A 20485-nucleotide genomic window follows, 5' to 3' on the forward strand; every position below is an offset into this window, starting at 1 on the left:
TTAACTTCAGGAACACTTCTCTTCAGTTCAAATAGTTTCCTAACTTACGAATGCACACGTGCTGTCAGAGGGTGGGAGAGCTGGCCAGGGTGTGAGGAGGTGTAGGGAGGGCTGGCCAGGCCCAGGGCAGGGACGCTGTGCCCCCGGGGGCCTCTCCTGCGGGTCCCACCCTGTGGGTTCTGTCGGTGCCTTCAGAGGGTGGTCCAAGTGACCTGGGGCAGGAGAGAGAAGGAGGACCCATTCACATTCCTGCCTGGACCGGCAGCCAAGCAGGGCCAAGTCTTCCAGGGGCGAGAAGGGGCAAGCAGCCCGCTGTGGGCGGCAGGAGGGGGCAGGCGGGGCGGGGGTCAGGGAGCGCCCTCGACCACCCCCAGGGGCACTCATGGTGCCAGACTCACCTGGGGCACGTGACCCCCTGAGTGTCCCAGGTCCTAAGGAGGTTTTCATGCGAAGATGTAAATGCACATGGTTGCCAGCAGCCTCGGTCATCAGAGGACACGCCCTGAGCCCTGGCTCCGCCCGACGGTCGGCACTCAGCCCTCTCACTCCTCTCACCCGTGTGGTCAACCTGCTTTGACCCAACTAGAGGATCAACTTAGCCCCAAAGGGTCCTCTGTTATCCTGATGAGGTCCAGCTCCCAGCGCTGTGCCCTGTCCATCCTGCTAGTGCCCAGGTGTCCCTGGCCAGCTGCCGACGCAGAGGAGGCGGTTTGCTGTGAAGGTGTGGGAGGAGGCTTCCCACACGGACGCAACACTTCCCTCTGAGTCACAAGAGGATATGTGTTGATGTTTCTCATTCTTCTCTACATCAATTTGCATAAATGAGTCTTGGAGGTTCATCTTCATGAAAAATAATGTTCCGATTCTAAAACTAAGCCACTGGAAAAGTGGAAAATCTGACAGTTCAATCAAACAGAAGAAGAACCTTTAATGCAACCACCACTGACGACCATCACAGATTGGGGGCTTCCCACCCCTTTAAGTGCATATTCTAACAGGTTGGCTGAATTCACACTCTGGCTGGGGCAGCAGGGGTGGGTGGGGAGGGCGAGGGGCAGATGGACACCTGCACAACGAACATCCACAGCAGGGGGGCAAGGAGGTCCCTGGGCGGCCCTAGAGTTCAGGGGTCCTGAGTCTCCTCAGTTCTGTCTTCTCCCTCTCTGCGAATTCGACAGAAGTCTGAGAAGTCTCACACAGAGAGGCCTGGCTGGCTGTGTGGGCTCGCTGGGCCCCAAGGTCTTAAGGAAATGCCCATGTTTTTGCTAAATACTGGTTTTCTTGCTGCAGTCGCTGGGCCCCGAGGCCTTAAGGAAATGTCCATGTTTTTGCTAAATCCTGGTTTTCTCGCTGGGGCTGGGAATCCAGTGGAAATATGACCTTGGCTACTCTTAGGTGCCAGTGGAGCTGCCCGTAAGAGCATCCCTCAGCACTTCCCTAGGACTGGACACTATTCTAACATTAGTTAGACACTTAGAACACCCTTTTGCATTTTAAAGTCACTTTCTCTGGGAAGCCTTCCCTACCCCCAATGTAAATATATTTTACAGTATATTACTAATACAAAAATAGACTTTCATTGTAAAAAGTGTTTTTACTCAGCAAATGCCCTGGAGATTCATTCAGACTTCTGGCTGTACCAAAAGCTCACTCCTATTTTATTGCAAGTAGTATTTCATGGCGTGGATGGACCACAGTTAACCATTCACCCATACAAAGAATCTGGGTGGTGTCCAGTTTTTGACTATTACAAACAGAACTGCTATAAACAGTCATGTACAGGTTTTTATGTGAGCATAAATTGTCATTTCTCTGGGATAAATGCCCAGGAGTACAAGTGTTGGGTCACACTGCAGTCGCATCGCTGGTTTCGTAAGAAACTGCCAAGCTAATTTCCGTGGTGACTGTTCCGTTGTACACGCCCGTCAGCGACGCACAGAGCACTGCTCCCCACCCGGCAGCGCTCCGTGCCTCCGTTTCACTCTCATGACTTTGACAAGTGTGCAGTGATATCTGTTTGTGCTTTTGATTTGCATTTCTCTAATGGCTAATGATGTTGAACATCTTTTCATGTGTCTATTTACCATCTGTATATCCTCTTTGGTGAAATATCTGTTCCTATATTTTGCTCATTTTTAATTGCATGTTTTTGGTTTTGTTGCTGTTGCTGCTGCTGTTGTTTTTGGCAATTGAGTTTCGAGAATTCTTTACATAGCACAGATTTGGGTCCTTCACTGGATGTGTGGTTTGCAAATATTGTGTCCCACTCTGTAGCTTTTCCTTTAATGCTCTGCAAAGGGTTTCTGAAAAAGCGGTTTTTCATTCTGATGAGATTTAGTCTATCAAGTGTACCTTTTATGGAGCATGCTTTTGGTATCAAGTCTATGAACCCTTTGCACGTGTATGCTCAGTCGTTCAGTTGTGTCCTGCTCTTTGTGACCTCTTGGACTGCAGCCCACCAGGCTCCTCTGTCCATGGGGTTCTTCAGGCAAAAATACTGGAGTGGGTTCCATATCCTACTCTGCTGCTAAGTCACTTCAGTCATGTCTGACTCTGTGAGACCCCATAGATGGCAGCCCACCAGGCTCCCCTGTCCCTGGGATTCTCCAGGCAGGAATACTGGAGTGGGTTGCCATTTCCTTCTCCAATGCATGAAAGTGAAAAATGAAAGTGAAGTCACTCAGTCGTGTCCGACTCTTAGCGACCTCACGGACTGCGGCCTACCAGGCTCCTCTGTCCATGGGATTTTCCAGGCAAGAGTACTGGAGTGGGGTGCCATTGCCTTCCCCATATCCTACTCTAGGGGATCCTAAACCCAGATGATTCTCTGTTTTTTTTCTAAAAGTCTTACAGTTTTACATTGAAGTCTGTGGTCCATTTCTGAGTTAATTTTATGAACATTTATTTCATTGGAAGTATAGCTATTTACAATGTGTTTGAGTTAATTTGTATATAAGGTGTGAGGTTACAGATGAACAGCCACTTGTTGAAAAGGCTACGCTTCCTCCAGTGACCTGGTTTTGTATCTTTGTTGACAGGCAATCGGGTGTGCCTGTGGGGGCACCCCTGGGCTCTGAGCGCCATCTCCGGCCCTCTGCCCGCATCACAGGGTCTTGTTACTGCAGCCACACAGACAGCTCTAATGCTGGGCAGAGTCCTCATCCACTTTGCCCCTCCTCTCGAGACCGTTTCAGCTACGTTAGAGCCTGTGCCTTCCCATACGAATTCTGCAATAAGTTGTGATTTTATATCTGGTCTGTTGATACAGTGAATTATACTGACTGATTTTTTAATTTTAAACCACACTTGCATACCCAGATTAGATCTCACTTGGCCCAGTAACTTCATGCATCACTAGATTCAATGTGCTAATATTTTGTTTAGGATTTTCTAAGTTCATGAATGATATGGATCTGTAGTTTTCTCCTAATGTGGTCTTCAGGTAATATTAACCTCAAAATGATTTGGAATGTTTGGTAGAATTTTCTAGTGAAACCCCCAGGACCTGGAGATTTCTTTTTTAAGGAGTTCTTAAAGAATTAATACAATTTTAAAAGTTATATTACCGATATAATGTCATATGTAGACAGCTTTCCTTTTTTCTCATGTAAGCATTTCAGGGCCGTGAACTTTCCTCAGAACTGTTCTGGCTGCATTCCACGTATTTTGACTTGTCTTTTCTTTTCCTTTCAGTTCTCTATATTTTAAAATTTCCTTTGAGACTTCTTCTTTGACATATTAATTTTCTATGTGTGTTATCTAACTGCCAAGCATTTACAAGTTTTTCTGTTGTTTTTCTGCTCTGCTCCTTGAATCTGTAGGTTTGTATTTTTTGCTGTTTCAAGTGGTTTTCAGGCATTCTTTATTCAAATCCTCTCAGCCCCACCCTCTTTCTTCTCTCCTCTGAGACCTGACGGTACAAATGTTGGCATTTCTGCTATTTTCACACAGGTGCCTATGAATCTGTTCCTTTTCTTCTTTTTTTGTTTTTTCAGTCTTTCTTTTCTCTCTGTTGTTGAGACTGGGCAGTTCTGATTAATCTCAGACTCACTGGTTTTATCCTTTGTTATTGACCCCAGGCAGCACACGCTTTGCTCGGTTGTTGGGTTTTCTTTGGCTGCGTGGCATGTTGGATCTCAGCTACCTGACCAGGGGTCACACCCAGGACCCCTGCACTGGGAGATGGACCAGCAGGGATGCAAAGTTTTTCCATTCAATCAATGCATTGTTCAGTTCCATAGCTTCATTTGTGTGTTCTTTATAACTTGAATTTCTTTGCTGAAGTTCTCTTCTTTTTGTTGTTGTTGTTTGTTTCAGGAAAACCCATAATTGGTTGGTGAAGCATTTTTACAAAGCTGGCTTTAAAAGATTGGTCAGATAATTATCATCTCAGCATTTACTGACGGTCTTTTTCAGTCAGGTTTTGATATTTCTTGTTCTTGGTATGATGAGTGATTCTTTTTTTTTTTTTTTGGTATCAGAGACACTTTTGCAAGTTGCATCCAGGTGATCCAGCTCCATTTGTTGAAAAGACTATTCTTTCCCCTAAGATCATGGCATCTGGTCCCATCACTTCGTGGCAAATAGATGGGGAAACAATGGAAACAGTGACAGACTTTATTTTGGGGGGCTCCAAAATCACTGCAGATGGTGACTGCAGCCATGAAATTAAAAGATGTCTGCTCCTTGGAAGAAAAGGTATGACTAACCTAGACAGCACATTAAAAAGCAGAGACATTACTTTGCCAACAAAAGTCTGTCTAGTCAAAGCTATGGTTTTTCCAGTAGTCATGTATGGATGTGAGAGTTGGACTATAAAGAAAGCTGAGCACCAAAGAACTGATGGTTTTGAACTGTGGTGTTGGAGAAGACTCTTGAGAGTCCCTTGGACTGCAAGGAGAGCAAACCAGTCCATACTAAAGGAAATCAGTCCTGAATATTCATTGGAAGGACTGATGCTAAAGCTGAAACTCCAATACTTTGGCCACCTGATGTGAAGAACTGATTCTTTTGAAAAGACCCTGATGCTGGGAAAGATTGAGGGCAGGAGGAGAAGGGGGCGACAGAGGATAAGACGGTTGGATGGCATCACCGACTCGATGGACATGAGTTTGAGCAAGCTCCGGGAGTTGGAGACAGACAGGGAAGCCTGGTGTGCTGCAGTCCATGGGGTCGGACATTGGTTAGGGGGTGGGGCCCAGTTAGGGGGCGGGGTTGCAGTCCAGGGGGTCACAAAGAGTCAGACACGACTGAGCAACTGAACTGAACTGAACTGAACTGAATTCTTTCCCCACTGAATGGCCTTGGCTCTGCTGTTGAAAATCAATCTCCCCGAGATTTGGAGGTTCATCTCTCCCCAACTCTATCCCATTGATCTGTATGTGTTTGTTGTATCTGGAAACACGAGGCCTCACCTTTCCACCTGTTCCTCCGGGGCAGAGAGGGCTTCTTTTTGGTCATGTTCCCTTTGATGGTGAAATAATCTCCCAGGAAAGGACGCCGACCCACTGGGCACTGTCTGCAGGCAGCCCTGCTCAGAGGACACACCAGGTGCCTCCACTCCCGGGACCAGGCCTGGGCTCAGGTGCATCTAGGCCACCGGCAGGCAGGCAGGTGTTTCCTGGAGTGAGGAGCCCCTTGGAGCCTCTTACTCGACAAGCACCCCCACCAGATGTAGGTTTCTTGTTAAAGCAACACATCACAATTCCTGGAGACAAAAATTCACCTTGTTCATTGTGCGTGCTGCCCAGCTCAGCTCAGCATTTTGAAACAGCGGAGTTTTTCTAACTGTGCTTAGTTGTGCCCGACTCTTTGTGGCTCCATGGACTGTAACCCACCAGGCTCCTCTGTCCATGGAATTCTCCAGGCAAGAATACTGGAGTGGATTGCCATTCCTTTCTCCAGGGGATCTTCCCCACCCAGACATCAAATACGGGTCTCCCGCATTGCAGGCGGATTCTTTACCACTGAGTCACCTGGGAAGCCTCTATTTCTAATTGGTTATGTATTAAAGAAGACAATGATACATATTTCCTAAATTTCCTCATGGAAAAATGTCTTTTTTTCCTTTTGGTGGGGAAAAAAAAATCAAGGAAATTTGTTCACAGTCAGAAATAGTCATTTTCTTGAAGTAACTGTGAACCAGCTCCAGAAAGGGGCCTTACAGCTTCACAATTGAATATCAGAGGCTATGGAGGAAGGGTGTTCCTTCTGAAGAATAAATAGCTAATCTACATAAAGTGCATACATTTTTAATGCATTTTATTTTACCAAAGCATTTCACTCCATTGCATTAATTGCTATGATGTTAAATAAAACATTTGGGTTTAAAACTTGTCATGCACTTTTCCCCGTGTTAATCTACGTGCCTCCTCAACCCCCCAGAAGGAAGGGAACCCTCTTCCTGGCTGTCACCAGAACCAGGTTTGACCTTGTTCAGGGAGATGACATGTATCTGCTTGTCCTGCGGGCGCATGGTGACTCTGCCCTGAGCCCCAACAGAGCTGGGGGGCTCTGGGGTGGGGGAGGCCAGCAGGCGCGCACTTAGCAAACGTCAGGGTCTGAGCCGGTGCAGCCCCTGTGCCGGGCCAGACCCTCTGCACCCGGCAGACTGTCCGGTGCTCCGCTGTGAGCCTGGCTCCAGCCGCCACTCCTGCCTGAGCTCAGCCAGGAGGTCAGGCCTCCAGACACAGTCCAGGCAGGGCTTTCTGTGATTTTGAACCTGTTTAGTGTCGTGACCCAAAATACAGAGAACCGCACCTGGAATACGTGCAAAGCTGGTACTTTCTGTCCTCCTGCTACAAAGACGCCAACACAGTCCACAAAGCAGTTTCCGCTGTCCCAGTGATGGGCAGCACCCCAACCCCCAGACAGAACCGCAGATGGACGCAGGCACCTGCTGCTGTGGGAGGGGTGAGGGCACGTGGAGACCCCCAGCTGGGGCGTGGAGGCCCCTGGAAGCCACGCCACCCACAGGCAGGCCCTCCATCCACACACCCTCCCCGAGTCCTGCTGGGGCCAGGTGGCCAGGTTGGTGAGAACTGAGTCAGGAATACGGAGATCATAACCTCGCCCACCAGAAAAAGGCTAATCCTTTACAAAAATAAATTTGCCTCTTCAAGCTAGAATTTGGTCAGAAGCAGTGCACCACTCAGAGCAGCCTGAGAGTCTCTGGGCCCCAGAACCCCAGCCTCGGCTTTCACGTACCCAGCACTCCCCAAGTCTAATCTAAGATTTAAACTTCATTGTTTAAATATCTGACAAGGTTAAAAATAGCCAGGAAGGTCATTAAATTTCGGGAACTGCAGCCCAGGGCTCTGGCTACCAGCGCTTGTCTGCTTCCTCCCTGAGCTGACTTATCCAGGGAGGCTGAACAGAGCTGAGGACAGGGCCAGGGCAGGTGTGCCCGGGGTGGGGGCAGGTGCAGAGGGAAGCGAGGGGTGTGACTGCTACATCAAGAGGCCAAGGGCCAGCGGGCGGGGCACAGAGCAGTGGCCCAGCCTGGCCCAGCGCCCCTAGGAGCAGCATGGGTGTCAGGGGCCAGGGGACCATCTGCCCCTCCATGTGCAGTTTGCTCTTACTGTCTTAGCTCCATGGATTTAAAAAGCAACATAAAGGTCTTCTGTACTATTTATACATGACATTTCAATTTTCCTTTTTTCTAAATAGACAATCAAATCAAAATATTGGGAGTTTCATTTTGAGTGAATGCATTACTGACCCTGGTTTACGACACAGGTTCCTCCTCTGAAAATAAGAGAGCTGGCACAGTTCAGAGCAGCCTTCTGGTCTGACACAGGAGGAATCAGAAAATATAAAACAGCAGCAGCTGAACTATTTGCCCACGTCTCAGAGCCAAGGAGGCCCAGGACGCCCATGCCTGCCCTCCCAGCCACACGCACCCGCGCCTCCCTGCATGTGTCAATGGCACGAGGCGCCAAGTACTGGCTGTACCTCGCAGGCGCCCGCAGGTGCCTTGCTGAGAAGGGAGCCGGCCTCTGTCTTGTCTGCTTCGGCTGAGAAGGGCTGAAGCTCTCAGAAGAGTTGCTGGGCAGTGAAACAGACACAGCTATTTCTTCGATGCCCATGCGGGACCCCTTTCTGCTGTGAAGGGCACACCGGTCACCCACTGCCGGGCCGGGAGGGACCGGAGCCTGCACCCTGACCAGCTCAACAGTGAGGCTGCAAGTCCCAGGGCCCTCCGTGGAGCCGTGGGCAGGGGGCGCCTCCACTCGGCCCTGAGCTGGGGACACCCTGTTCAGCCTGACCCTGAGGGACCCTGCAGGCAGTGGGGACTCCGTGGCTCTGTCCTAAGGCGTCCTTATTCCTCATGAATGGCCCATGAAGACACGGTGCTCAAATGAGCAGACGCACGTGGCCGCTGTCTTCGGACCCCCACAGAGCCCAACGGCCCATCCGTCAGGCTCCCCAGTGCCCCTCCTGGCTCATGTGACCCTCCCCACCGTGTGCACACATCTTGAGCCGACTCGCCTGCTCCCCTTCACCCCGGCCCTCAGCAGAGAGGCTGAGAATCCAACTGCCCCCCGGCTCCTGGTGCCTGGATGGAACAGCCAGGGGCAGAAGGGGGGCTGCCCGCACCCCAGGTGCAAAACCCTCCAGGGACACAGACCCGACCTGCTTTTGCCAGGGCAAACCCCAGCATTTTACCACTTCCTCCCATCCCATGTGTTCTGCACGACCTATTAATCATGGCACATACACCTGTAATTATGATAATGCAGCTCCCAGCCATACCCTGGGTAGAAACTCTTAATTAAACTCAAACAATGAATCAACCCACACATATTTTCTAAGCATCTGGCCTGTGCAGGCCTCGGTGCCAGCCAAGAACTTGCTTCCCTCCTTTTCTCCCCTGTCTACAAAAACATCCAATGTTTTTTTTTTTTTTTCTTGAATTATGGAAATCTCAAGGTATTAAAAAAAAACTTCTGCAAAGTGGAAGGACACAAATTTTAAGTCTAAAAGGGTTGGAACACCTGGGCGCTGGCCTTGGAAAGGGTTGTTCTCTGAGCCTGTGCCCAGGGAAGGTGCAGGTGCACCCATCCTCCATTGATGGCATAACCCTTGGTGAGTGTGTGGCTGGTCAGCAACAGGGATCCAGAGCAAGTGGACTCCAGCGTCCAGTGGGCCACAGCGCTCCCCGGGGCCAGTGTAAGAGAGACCAGAGCAAGTCCATGCGCTGACTGCCTGGGGACTACAGGTGTAGGGGAGCCTTTGGAGGCCGCGTACACTGCACGGTTCTAGAGGTGGGGGTGGGGTAAGGAGCACGCCCTCTTCTGCTTGAACCCGTCTGGGCTTGTGGGGTCCACCCTGGATTTCTCAGCAGGGATGGAGAGGAAGACCTTGGGGGTTCTCTTAACTGACCCCCTTAGCAGCTGCCCCAGAGCAGAGGGGTGAACCAGCTGCCACTGCTGCCTCTCGGAGGCCACCTCCCAGCGGGGTCACTGCCACAAGCACCAACAGGGTCAAAACCCACTTCCAACAGCCAGTGGCTCCAAACCTTGGCTTTGAGTGCAGGACTGAGGAAACCAGGTCTTTGCAGCCCAGGGAAAGGAGGAGAAGGGGCGGCCCGCAGGGAACGCCAAAGGCGAGGAGAGTCTGCCCGAGCACAAACCCAGCTTGGGGCTAGAAGCTCGGACGAGGGGACAAAGGTGACAGGAGGGGCCACAGCCCATGATCAGAGTCGTGTCCTGAGAGTCAGAAACCAGAAACTGCATCTGCTGGAGCAAGGGGGGCTGGAGGGGACTCCCTGGGTCACCTAAAACCTCAGGAAGGCAAACCCTCAGGCCCCGGGACACTGCAGGGTCCTGGAAGACTGGAGGCTTGGGAGAGCATTCGGGGCATAGAGAACCCCGGCTCGCTCTTCTAGACGCTTCGGGTCATCCCTGCTGAAGCCCAGGACCTCTGGGCACCCGCCTCTATGCGGACCCCGGGCCTCTCTGCGCCAGCCCCGGCGCCAACCGGGGCTCAGCGGGTGAGTGTGGGAGCCTCCCAGGCTCGGCTCCGGGGGGCTCAGGGGCGCTTGGGCTCCGAGTTAGAGAATTCAAGGCTGCCTAAGAGGGGCTCCCTTTCTGGGATTCCGGTATGCGTCCCCGCTCTGGCTCCAGCTCCGGGCGGGCAGGAGAAGGCAAGACCATGAGTGTGTATGTGCGTGTGTGTGTGTGTGTAAGACTACATCTGCGCGCATCGCTGTGTATACGGGGGCGACGTTCCCCTCTGCAGGGCAGGGGCGGCAGGAAGGGGCGAGGAAAGAGCACCCATGTGCCAAGGACTGCATCCCGCGCCCTCTGTGCAGAACCCGGTGCGCCCACAACCAGCCAGCACGGGCGCCTGGGGGATCCCTGGTCATCCCGCTCGCTTTGTCGCCCATCTTTCCTCTCACCTGAGCTCTTGCAGATCCCACGCGGACAGACGGGGCGGCAGCTGCAACCAGACTTCGGCCACTGCCGCCTGGACCTCCATGGAAGCGCACGAAGCTGCCCGAGCCCGCGCGCCCCTGGGGCCGGACGCCCGCCCGGCTGGGGACTCGGAGCCGAGCAAGGGGCTGGGGTCGGCACCCAGTCCGGCACCGCCCTCGGCTCCGGGGGCCGCGGTTGGGGGGAGGGGAGCGTACACGTCCCTTCCGGACTCTCCTTCGCCCCCACCCGTCTGCGCAGCCGAGTGGAGGCTGCGCGCGCCGGACAGCGGCCCCCTTGCCCTGCTCCCGCCCGGACGCTCCGAGGTGGACGCTCGCGCCCCTCCAGCCCCCGCTCCTGCATCGGGATCTTGCGGTGTAGACCCCTTGTCCCCGCTGCGGCCCCGAGAGACTCCAGTGTAGACCGACCTCTCCCGCCGCGTCAGCCTCCTATCTCCTCTCTTCTCGGGACCCTCCGCTGTAGACCCTCTGCGTCCCGGTCTCTGCCCCGGAACCCCGTGTAGAAGCCCCGAGCCCTCCCGCCCCCGCTCTTGCATCGGATCCTCCGTGTGGACCCTGCGCCCTCGTCCCTAACCCGGCCCGAGGACCCTCGGGTGCGGATGCCCGGCCCCACCGCGCACGCAACTTCACCTCGGGGCCCGACTCGGCTGGCTGCCGCTCCACTCGCCCGGCCAGCGGCCTCCTAGGGGCGGGGCGCCGCGTCTCTGGAGCCCGCTGCCCGCGGAGTCCGGCACCGCCCCGCGCACCGCCCCCGGCCCGGCCCGGCCCTGGCTATCCGCCGGCTGCGGTGGCGTGGCGCCCCCTCGCGCCCGGCCGCGGGTCCCCAGGGCGAGCGGACCCCCGGCCTGTCCCGCCGGGAGCCAGGAGCCCAGGGCCGTGTTTCCCCAAGAGGAACTCTCTGGGGCATAGGAGGCGCGGACCCCTCTCTGCGCACCGCGCCCACCGACGCGACAGGCACACGCGCCCACCCTCAAGCACAGTGGCGGCTCCAGAGGCGCAGACGGCGTCCCCCGTAACCACACGCCGAAGCGGCCCTTAGTGTAAAGGGGCAGACCAGGGGCTCTCCACGTGGGTGTGGTCGCCAGAGCCCGGAGGAAGGCCGCTTGTGGGGTCCGGAGACGCTTGGTCGGTCACCGGAAGAGCCTCCTCTCTGGGGCCGGCATCGCCAGATGCCTGTGAGCTGCGCCTTGACCCTGACGCGGCCTCTGTGAGGGGCTCTCATCGTAGACACGGGGATGCTCCTCTCGGGCTTGAGCCTGGACACTGAGACCTTGAAGGTTTTTTTTTTTTCTTCATGTGCGTGCGCGCTAAGCTCCTTCAGTCGTGTCTGACTCTTTGAGACCCTGTGGATTGTAGCCTGCCAGGCTCCTCTTAGAGCCAGAGAGGGCTGGCCACCTCTCTAGCCCGAAAGGCCACCTCTCCCACAGGAAGTGGTAGCTCAGGGCGCTGACTGTCCCATGTTTGAGGCAGCTCCATCTGTCAGCAGAGTCTGCCCAGCTGAGCAGAATCTGTTGGGGGAGGGGGCAGCATTTGCCCACCAGGAATGGATGTTGTAGCTGCTGAGGCAGAACTCCATGGAGGATCCCTGTAACAGAGACCCCTCCAACCCTGAGGGACACTAAGAAGTAACTAAACAAACAAGATAGCTCATGGAAGTCTCAGGCCATGTCCCGCCCACAACCAGTGCCCTGCAGCTGGGTTACATAGGTGTGGGTGGGTGGGTATGTATGATTTCTCAGACCCTTGCCCTCCATGGGGGCAAATTTCCAGACCCAGTGCCACCTGGCTGCCCCTTCAGACCCTGTGCCTGTTTCCAGTCCTGGGTAGTTGTGAGGAGCACAGTCAAATGAACTGTCCCCTCCCTCCCCAAACACCACACCTCTGTTCATCTAGCCCAAGCACCAACTAGCCTGTCCTGGCACCATGTCGTATTCTCAGCCAACTCTGGGTTTTTAGTCCACGAAAATCTGCATCTCCCCAGTGTCTGTTGGTGCCGTTGTTCTTGGTTTCTGACCTATGGTTTTCAGTTATACAGTCCTTTAAAATCTAGGTTCAATGTATTTGTTTCTTTTCAATTGTTTGTTAGCTTTTACTAACTTCTTTGGTGAGCCTCTCAGGTGTTTTAGAAGCTTCATCCTATCATAAAGCACATTCGCTATAACCTCACCTTGAGCTTCCCTGGTGGCTCAGTGGTAAAAACCCGTCTGTGAAACAGGAGATGCAGGTTCAATCCCTAGGTCAGGAAGACCCCCTGGAGGAGGGCATGGCAACCCACCCCAACCCACTTTCTTGCTTGGGAAATCCCATGGACAGAGGAGACTGGCGGCCTACAGTCTATGGGGTCAGCAAAGAGCCGGTCATGACTTAGTGACTAAACAGCACCTTGAGCTAGCGGAAAAGAGGTAACTCAACATTGTCCAAAGAGGCGAGCTTGCAGGCGAGCTCCACTGAACTCTACCTCTCTTTGGAGTCAACTGCAATGACCTTGCCTGATCACAGTGCCAGGGACACTTTACCCAACCCTGACTGCTCCAGCAGCACACATTTTCTACTTTCTTTGGGACACTGTCTTGCTGTATCTCACTGTTCAATGAACCCAGGGTAGGATACAGGTGTTTGACACTCCAGCGGCCACATGTCTGGGGATCCAGCTCTGCTGGTGTTTTATAAAGTGCCTGCTGGTCCACAGGACAGACCAGAGACAAAGTTGAAGAAGATGGTGCATCATTACTTTTCCTGCAGTTTGTTCAGTTGTGTCTGACTCTTTATGACTTTATGGACTGTAGCCCGTCAGGATCCTCTGTCCATGGGGATTCTCCAGGCAAGAATACTGGAGTGGATTGTGGTGTCCTCCTTACAGAACATGGTGCATCATTGCTTTTCTTAAATAATATTAAATTCATTGCTTGTTGATGCATTTGCATTTTTGTGTGGCTTCTGTTTTAGGAAAGGAGCAAACATTTACAAAATGTTTTTGGAACGTAATACATGCCCGTTGTAGAAAATGAGTAAACCTTCTGTGAAAAACACAAAAGAGAAAATGAGAAATCTCTACACCTGTCAGCTCCATCATCCACACTTTATCATTGTTACTGTTTGGGACCTATTTTGGTACCAAAACATTTTGTACCCTTTAAATGTAAGAATATTTTTGTTTGTTTCTATACAAAAATAGCATCAAAACAGCTCCTGGATTTTCACTGGATTTAACAGGATATGAGCATCTTCAATGTTTTCCAGGCTCCAACATAATTTTAAATGATTGTCATGTGGCTGGTACCATACTGTAACTCAAACTCTATTGTGTGATATCTATGTTTTCTCCAGTTTTTTACTGTTACAAAATACTTTGACCAAAACGGCTTTCATATATATATTTTAACCCACTTTCTTGACTATAGTTGCATATTAGTAAATACTGACTGGTATGTTATTTGTGGAAAATCCTTGGTGTGAATGTAATTGAAATAATTTCTTTGAAGAAATAGAAAGTTGACATGCATTTTCTTGTCTCTGTCTCAGCAGGCAGAAAGGCCCTTGCACAGGGCCTTTTTATCTTTGCTTCCTTGTCCTCCACACAGGTGGGGCCTGGCACCCACATATGTTTGGAAAGTGTTTACTGTGAGGGTGGAAGTGACGAGGGGAATGAGAGTTGTTAAAACGTAGACGTCTAGTTCCCTTCTTTAACAATATTTTCCAAATTAGTTATTTTCTTCTAGCTATTTATATTTAACTTTCATGAATTTTCATTTATTGGCTCCTTTTCAAAACAAGATGACACAATCAGTCCGCTTTTTTTGGTAACAGCTTTATTGAGAAGAATTCCGGCACCACACAATTTATCCCTGTAAAGTGTGCGATCCAGTGGGCTTTAGGTTGTTCACAGAATTATAGAGACGTCACAACCGATGGTAGAACATGTCTACCTCCGCCTAAAGAATCCCAGTCCCTACTGACATGGACCCCCTTTCAGTTCATCTGTCCATGTGTCCATCTGCCCACGTGTCCATCTGTCTAGCTGTCCAGGTGTCCCTCCTGCATGCAGCAGAGCTCCTGGACCCTGTCAGCCTTCCAGATACTTGACTCTTTGTCTGCCTGTTCTTGGCTTTCTTTTTCACTTTCTTTTCCTGTACGGGTCGGTTCCCCACCTGAGCGTGGTGGGGAGCCAGCTCTCTCGCCGTCATGGTTCCCCAGCCTGAGTTGCCTTTCCCTGGTTCACTTGACTGCTACTTGGAAGCCATTCTCTTCCTGCCTCTCTCGCCTCTGATGTCTCTTTCTCCAGAGCACTTGCGGCAATGCACATGTTCTTTTCACTTTGCAGTCCCCACGGGCGGCCCTGATCTGTGCTCCCCCTCCCTCCCCAGCTGCGGGTGGCCGTCTGGCTCCTGTGTCCGCTTCGTGCTCCGCTTTGATGATCAGATGCCACTACCACTCTGAGCCGCCTTAGCTTTCCTCCCTTGTTCACCCCTTTCATCCCCCGACTGCCGCCCCTACTCTGTGCTTCTCTTCTTCTGTTTCCTCATCTCACTTTGAGCTCCACGCAGGGGCTCCATCTGCTGAAGGGACGCCGTCTGCTTCAGCCCTTCATCCAGGAAGGCCTGAACCTCCTTGAACCTGTGGTTCACGAACAGGGTGGGGTTCACCCAGGAAACAAGGGTCCTTCCGAAACGTGTGCACCATACAGTTTTGCCAATCAGCTTGAAAATTAGAGATACCAAGGGAACATTTCATGCGAAGATTGGCACAATAAAGGACAAAGCAGTATGGACCTAAAAGAAGCAGAAGATATTAAGAAGAGGTGGCAAGAATACACAGAAGAGCTATACATAAAAGATCTTCATGAACCAGATAACCACGATAGCATGATCACTCACCTAGAGCTAGACATCCTGGAATGCAAAGAAATGTGGGCCTTAGGAAGCTTTACTATGAACAAAGCTAGTGGAGGTGATGGAATTCCAGCTAAGCTATTTCAGGTCCTAAAAGATGATGCTGTTAAAGTGCTTCACTCAATATGCCAAAAAATTTGGAAAACTCAGCCGTGGCCACAGGACTGGAAAAGATCAGTTTTCATTGCAATCCTAAAGAAAGACAAATCCCAAAGAATGCTCAAACCACCATACAACTGCGCTCATCTCACACGCTAGCAAAATAATGCTCAAAATTCTCCAAGCCAGGCTTCAACGGTACCTAAACTGAGAACTTCCACATGTTCAAGCTGGATTTAGAAAAGGCAGAGGAACCAGAGATCAAATTGCCAACATCTGCTAGATCATCGAAAAAGCAAGAGAGTTCAAGAAAAACATCTACTTCTGCTTTATTGACTATGCTTTGACTGTGTGGATCACAATAAACTGTGGAAAATTCTGAAAAAGATGGGAATACCTGACCACCTGACCTGCCTCCTGAGAAATCTGTATGCAGATCAAGAAGCAACAATTAGAACCAGACATGGAAAAACGGACTGGTTCCAAATCAGGAAAGGAGTACGTCAAGGCTGTATATTGTGACCCTGCTTATTTAACTTATATGCAGAGTACATCACGTGAAATGCCAGGTTGGATGAAGCACAAGTTGGAATCAAGATTGCCAGGAGAAATATCAATAACCTCAGATATGCAGATGATACCACCCTTATGGCAGAAAGCGAAGAAGAATTAAAGAGCCTCTTGATGAAAGTGAAAGGAGAGTGAAAAAGTTGGTTTAAAACTCAACATTCAAAAAAAGAAAATCATGGCATCTGGTCCCATCACTTCATGGCAAATAGATGGGGAAACAATGGAAACAGTGACAGACTTTATTCTTGGGCTCCAAAATCACTGCAGATGGTGACTGCAGCCATGAAATTAAAAGATGTCTGCTCCTTGGAAGAAAAGGTATGACTAACCTAGACAGCATATTAAAAATCAAAGACATTACTTTGCCAACAAAAGTCTGTCTAGTCAAAGCTATGGTTTTTCCAGTAGTCATGTATGGATGTGAGAGTTGGACTATAAAGAAAGCTGAGCACCGAAGAATTGATGGTTTTGAACTGTAGTGTTGGAGAAGACTCTTGAGAGTCCCTTGGACTGCAAGGAGATCCAACCAGTCCATCCTAAAGGAAATCAGTCCTGAATATTCATTGGAAGGACTGATGCTAAAGCTGAAACTCCAATACTTTGGCCACCTGATGTGAAGAACTGGCTCATTGAAAAAGACCCCGATGCTGGGAAAGATTGAGGGCAGGAGGAGAAGGGGGCGACAGAGGATGAGATGGTTGGATGGCATCACCGACTCGATGGACATGAGTTTGAGCAAGCTCCGGGAGTTGGAGACAGACAGGGAAGCCTGGTGTGCTGCAGTCCATGGGGTCGGACATTGGTTAGAGGATGGGACCCAGTTAGGGGGTGGGGCCCACATATTTGAATTCTCTTAACCCCATGCATCTGAGGAGCCAGGCCCTCGGAGGCCGGGGTCCTCCTCTCCTGACCCGTGTGTCGTCCAGGCTGTGGACCCTGCTTGGCTGTGTTTTGTGTGTAAACTTCCGAATCTGTTCTCAGTGAGTGATTCTCATGACACTCCTCAGCATTCTCTCGCTGTGAGAGGTTGTGACCCCAGGACACCTCGGGGTCTCCTCGGGAGCCCCTCGTCATTTAATTTAAACATACGGTGGTGCCGGTGTCTTTCTGCCTCTGTCAGTTTTGTGCTTGTGAATTTAATATTCAATTTCATTCATGTCATCCTTCTTGGAAGCGGCCTCAGATTGGATGCAGTAACATTTTAAATGATTTGAATTGCTTAACCCTGTACAGAGTGCTGAGTGAGGGTCTGACCGAATGGGACTTGCTTTTCTCCTGAGTCATTGAGCATGAGTAACACTCAGAAGAGAAATACTTCTCTCGCCTTAGTGAACAGGGCAGAGACCTGGGCTAGTCCCGTGCACGGACACGCCACTCACACTCACCCAGTTCACAAGTCCTTGTTCACGCCTGCTCCCTGTGGCCAGGCTGGACAGCCTGTTCTGCAGTAGCCATGTGCGGGGGGAGGGCAGTCTCAGAGAGCAGAGCCCAAGATGGGAAGAACCTGAATATTGACACTTGGGGCTTTTCTGTCTTGACTCAGCTTTTAAATGAGCTTTAAATTCTTCCTTCCAAAACATGAACAAACCATTGTGCCTCCTGCACCCTCCACCACACACACCGATCTCTACAGAACAGTGGTGTGAGGTCATAGAACAGCAGTGAGAAGAAGAGACACAGGGGGAAGCTGCAGTCTGCCCCGATCCCCACGACATGTGCTTGCACACCCATGCACACACACATGTGCACACATGCACACGCAACAGAACAAAGAGCTGTTCTGGATGGACTAACAACAGGCTGCAGGTGTCCCTCGGCCTGGGGTGAAAGTGAGCGAATCAGGAACAGCCAGGAAAGACGGAGATTTCCAGCAAGTAATGGGAGCGCACAGGAGACAGAGAAGGGTCAGCAGGGCGGATAAGACAGAAATAAACGCAGTTGCCAGAGCTGTGACCTCCCAGCCGCCCTTGACCGCGCTTTCCTTACCCTCAGAGGGCAGCAGCCGCCACCTTCAGCCCAGGCTGCAACCACCCCCACACCCTCCGCGGCTGCTCCGGCCGCCTCCTCACCAGGATGGTGCTTAGAGCTTCAGAACTGAAAGCCAGGCAAGCAAACACAGAAAGTCCCCCACCTTCAGCGCCGTGACCCTTGTCTGTCTGTGAATGCCTCTGCCTAAGCTGGCCTCCTCAAGTCCACCCAGGTGCCCAGGTGCTGTTTTTGCTGAGATCAGACCTGCCTGTGGCCTCGCCGGGACTCTCACTGCCACTTTCAGAGGACTGCCTGCCGTTCATCTTGCCTGTGGACCGTTTTGCTGCCTTTTCCTCTTAAACCTCCGCTCCGTTAAACCCAGCATTCAGCACAATCACTGCTTGTAAGCAGGTGCCGTATTTCAGGCAGAAGTGCCTGCTCGTTGGGCTTTTCCCTGGATGAGTGTTCAACTTTGCACCCTTGCTGTCGGTTCCCTTGCATACATTCATCCTCACAGCCTCCGAGGTGGGTGCCTCAGCCTGTCTGGTCTTTAATTATCGACCAGCGATGTGGCTCCAGGCCTCCACAAAGACCCTGGTGGGGATGTGAGGTTCGTGCTCCATGCTGGCTTTGGGCTTTTTCTTTGCTGAGGAATAGCAACGCCCAATACTAATTACAAGGAGTTCCCACATTTCTGACAACACTTCCATCTGTGCTGTCCTGCTCGCATCTGCCACCGGGGAACAGGCCGCCCACAGTGGTTACACGGCCGGGGTGCAGCGCCTTCCCTGGGGATGAAACGCACCAAGTCATCTAGGATTTTCTGTGCTTCCTGGGGACCAGGAGTCCGGTCAGCTTCCTAGGAGTGTCAAGGACAGGCCCAGAGCCCTGGGCAGACAGTCCGTGTGCCTGTGCATGGGTGAGGTGGGTGTGTGAGTGTGTATGTGCGCCTGGAGTGGCAGGCACTGGCGTGCGTGCTCAGAGAACACACACAGTGCTTCCTGCGGGAACTGCTGGGGCTCCCCCGTCCTGAGTTGGCCACTCCCCCTCCCCCGCACCTCCTTGCCCCCCTCCACTGTCCTGGGGGAGGACCCTCCCCAGATTCAGAGATGTGTGCTGTGGTGGGTGGGTGGGGGCCGGCCCCTGGGTGTGAGCACCTGGCAGACACCCTGTCTGAGAGCGGCTGGGATGAGAGGGACCCTCCAGAAGAGTGGCCCCAGTGAACCCCAAAGCAGAGAAGGGCCAGGCTGACGGGGAATGCGTTTCCCTGGCTTCTGGGGAGAATCTGTGTCTGCCCAGCCAGCTCGGGGCCTGGGGGCCTCGTGGTAGGGGAACGGGGACACGGGTGGAGGCAGCAGGGCCGTGGCTGAAGGGCTGGCGAGGGGCCCAGCCTCCAGGTTTCCTCCTTCCATGGGGTGGGGGTGCTGTGGGGAGGACCTGCCTGCTGCCCTGAGGGACGGCCCCACTGTCAGGGAGCCCCCCTGTCCCGTGTGAAGGACTGGCAGGGCCGCGTGCCCGTGGGCTGGACCTGCTCCAGCTATGGCCCTGAGGCTGGAGGTCCTGGCTCCCAGGTTCCTGTCTGAGTCTCGAGCTGGGGACTCTTCAGCCACAGTTTCCCACTCAAAAGTGGTCTACCAGCTCTCTGCTCATCACAAGGGCTACATTCCTTACCTCTTGAAGTAGACAGGGCTTTAGTGTGAATTTCCAGAAAATCGCATTTCCAACCTCAAATCTGTTTGGGGAGTTATGATCATGTTTCCAGCTTCAGATCTGATCAGAGAATATGGGCTTGGCCAGAACACACGTGTTCCCCTTAGAGCACTGTTAAACACTGAGGCCTTGACGTTTTATTTACTCAGGCAGCCCCTTCCCCAGACACAGCTGTTGTGTTAGCAGGTGGGCCGGCACAGACCCACACCTCGCTTCTCGTGGCCAAGGACCTGAGCTGAGGCTGCGTGCGATGTGGTCAGGCCCCGTGTCCCTGGCCCACCCCTCCGCTTGTTCTTGGCAGGACTGCGCCTGGACTGAGGCCTCTCAGGGCTCTGAGGGGAAAGTCCTGGCAACACTCCCGGGGGGTCTGGCTCTATGTCTGCCCCCAAATGGGTCACTGTGTCCAGAGGCATGCGCTCTTGGCACATCAGGCTGGGGTCACGGGAAGGCGGGCCGGGCCGTGCTCCCTCAGCGTCTGCTGAGGGTCTCCATGGATGGGGCTCTGAGCCTGAGGGTGCTCAGCACGTCCCTCCCCCACGAGATCCCAGGGCCCCCCAGTGGTTTAACCAAGGCCAAGTGTCCCCAGGCGAGCAACATCATGGTGAACAGTGTCCACACCCCAAACTCTCCATTAAACCAAGAAAGGAAATGGCTTTCAGGGCCAGAATGAGCTGGGAGTCGCCTGGACTTCATCTCAGAGCTTGTCTGGTCCCGTCTCATTCACAGGCGAGGGAAGGTTACCGAAGTCTCACACAGCTTGGAGCGGTAGAAACCGCAAAGCTTGGTTTGTTTTTCTTGCGTCAGGACTGAGAGG

The 20485-nt window shown here is 52.3% G+C and overlaps 1 protein-coding gene across 3 annotated transcripts in view; it reads right to left on the reverse strand.

Annotated features, from left to right (window-relative positions):
* KCNG2 (potassium voltage-gated channel modifier subfamily G member 2) overlaps window positions 1-11160 on the reverse strand; it is a 53719-nt gene extending 42559 nt beyond the window's left edge. Inside the window, exon 1 of one of the 3 annotated variants that reach the window (XM_043889591.1) lies at window positions 10844-11044. The gene's annotated coding sequence lies outside the window, so the exon portion shown is untranslated. Of the gene's footprint in view, window positions 1-10402; window positions 11045-11065 lie in introns of those variants that run through there. The other 2 variants (XM_043889590.1, XM_043889589.1) reach the window with 2 other exon arrangements.
* Window positions 11161-20485: the final 9325 nt, after the last annotated feature.

This window comes from Cervus elaphus, chromosome 27 (genome assembly GCF_910594005.1).
Source record: "Cervus elaphus chromosome 27, mCerEla1.1, whole genome shotgun sequence".
Taxonomy (NCBI): Eukaryota; Metazoa; Chordata; class Mammalia; order Artiodactyla; family Cervidae; genus Cervus; species Cervus elaphus.